Here is a 2,902-nt window from a genome sequence, read left to right as displayed (position 1 = left end):
TGTTTGACACACACCTGACCTCCATTCAAGGACCAGATCAGTACAGCTTCATCAGGAGACTCATCGTGAGAGCCACAGGAACCAACACCAGAATCTGGGTAGGAGGCACCAAGGCAGTACAGGTGAGGAGTTTGCCAATAAAACTGTGTATGATTAAAACTCCTGAGATAATTTAGAGTTAGGAAAGGTCATCGTCAAAGATCTGACATGAAAATCCTCGTTTTAAATGGAGGACCTGTGGATGTGGAGCGATGGTTCCCCCTTCACCTTCACTAACTGGGTTCCAGGAGTAGGGATGTGTACCTTTGACTTTAGAATCGATTCAGTACCTATATCCGGTACCTGGGAATTGGTACCGGTACTTAACGGTACCAATTTTTGGTACTTTGTGTGTGTTTTTTAACAATTGACTTCTTTTTATTAAACATATTTCTCAATATATAAAATTTAACAAATATCAAGACAACATCCAGCTCGTTGTATTGTAACATCAGTTTTTTAACTAATTTCTTTAAAGTGCAAACACTTGAAAACAACAAGACTGTTTTGTCTTATTGCACAAATTAAAATCCAGCTCCACGTGTTTCTGTTGATGTCATTTCCCCGCTAGAAACATTGTGTGATGGAGGTCCATGGAAGGCAAATAAGTTTAAATCAAATAAGCAAAAGAGGATGGAGTTAAAATAAATAAAAAGGTATTCAAGCTATGTTTTGAGCATCTAAAACGCTTCAAGCTAGCTGCTTGTGCTCTTTCAGGTCAGATGTGTTTCGACTGTCAGGAAGCTCCTCTGTTGTTTTCCTCTGCTGGTCTCTGTTTAATGGAGGATGAAATAAAGAAAGTGGGGGTACTTTATTTACTTTGAGCAAGCGAACGTCGTGTTCATAAGATAATTAATTCACCAGATAATTCAGAGGTGATCCGTTCGGTGAGTTTTACTCCAGGAGCTGCGAGGCTTTCAAGCTATGTTCAGACTGAGCTTCGTTTACTGAACCAGCAGCTGCTGACATCATTACAATCTTGGGTGATGCTGCTTTCAGGACAAACATGGAAAACTCACCAATCTTACGCCAATACGGTCGCAACAATTCGTTTATGTACTGAAACATGTTATCGTTTGATGTTACGTGAATAGGTTCTCGGTAGTACTGACATAATTTGGTCTGTACTTAAAAAGGTATCGAATTTGGTACCCATCCCTATCCAGGAGAACCAAACAACTTGGGTGGAAATGAACACTGCATGGAGATCAACCTGAACGGTGCCAAGATGAAAACATTGCTTTAAACAAATGAATCCATAGGGAACAACTGAGTTTATGTGTCTTTAACTGAAATAATACAATAGATGTTTTATCTGCTCATTCTTTAAGCTCAGGAACAAAGTCCTCCTGCATTATTACCCCCACCAATAGGGTTATGGTTTTGGTATGGTTGGTTTCTTCACCTGTTTGTCTGTCTGTAACTATGGTTACTCATCATTAACCCATTAACCATCAATGTACCGCCCAGTTTTTGGATTACTTCCTGCCTCTTCATACTGTAGTGTCTAAAAGTGGGGGCCTCTTCTCAGGAATGCACAGATGTACTGTGTCTCTCTTAGACCCCAGCTTCAGAACTCGGCACGTTACCATATTAGGAAAGGAATGCTTAAGGTATACCATGACAAAATTTATGGTGCATCTGTTGGACTGCACTGTGAAACCTATAAAAAAAGGCTTGTACACCCCTACTCTTCGCCTTCGTCTTCATCTTTTCACCTGGTGTTTCATTTGGCTTAGAAGGCCACAATTGGGTTTTTGGCTGTAAATCTCCTGGACTGCAAAATAAAGATTCTTGTTGTTCAACCAGCCTGTTCCAGAGTTTCTCTCTTCAGGAGCAGCAGCAGTTTGCAAAACCAAGAAGACATGGTTTTTGCACCTCATTTCATGGCGTCACGAGACAGAGGTTCTATACTCCAGCAGACACCGCCGTCGCACTGAACCATTTTCTGCAAGCCGGCTAAAAGTGTGAGTCATTTTTCACCAGACAGAGAGTACTTCAGTGGATGATGTTGGTGTTGGATGCGGTTTTACCTAAAGTTTCTGTTCAGGGATTCTGTGGACTGTTTGTTGGTCTGATGAGAACTCTGTGTAAATTCTAAATTTTTGTGGAACTTTTTTGCAACGTTCCATTGTTTTATAGTCTGCATTAAGTAGGGGTTTTCTCTCTAAGGAAAGACAGCAGTGTTCTTGGTGAGTGTTGATAATGTGATTTATTGACTGTCTTTACCTCAGCTGTGATCTTTCTCGGTGTGTGTATGCAGGCGTTTGTATGACATGAGTCACTGGTTTAGTTGCCGGTGAAAATTTGGGGTCTACAGAGAAAATAAGGCTATTTATTCTTGTTTTTGGTTTATGGAGTTAATGCATGCGGAAAGATGAGAATCCATGACAGGGAGGTTGTAGAGCTCTGATTTAATGTTTTATGTTTTGCCGAGCCAGTGCGTGGTATTTCAGAGCCATAGGAAATTACCTGTAATTCGCTCAAGAATAAAATGTATGCATTTAATTTATAGCCCGGTTGAAATTTAAAGTTGAAGCTAGGACTGATTTGGAATTTTGCAACTCGGCTGTTCATGTGGAATTTTGACTGCAGTTTTTATTTTTCATTTTTATATTTTTTTTTGGTTGTTCCCTAGGGTTGAGCCTGCCCTGACGTTTGGGAGACAGGCAGAGCTCTGTGTGCGCGTGGGGGTTGTGCTTCTGTGATTTACGGTTCAGCTGCGGCTCTTGGTTTCAAAAGAAAAAGGAAAAAAAGGAAGAGCTGCCGTATGCTTGGATGAGACATTTCTGTCCGCTTGTATGTACAACGATACTGGTGTGTCTGTTCAGAGCGGGACTGTTGTTTGTCTGAAGTACACAGA

This window comes from Austrofundulus limnaeus, unplaced genomic scaffold, assembly GCF_001266775.1.
Source record: "Austrofundulus limnaeus strain Quisiro unplaced genomic scaffold, Austrofundulus_limnaeus-1.0 Scaffold491, whole genome shotgun sequence".
Classification (NCBI taxonomy): Eukaryota; Metazoa; Chordata; class Actinopteri; order Cyprinodontiformes; family Rivulidae; genus Austrofundulus; species Austrofundulus limnaeus.
The sequence above is the reverse complement of the archived record's forward strand: the minus strand, read 5'-3'. Positions refer to the sequence as shown.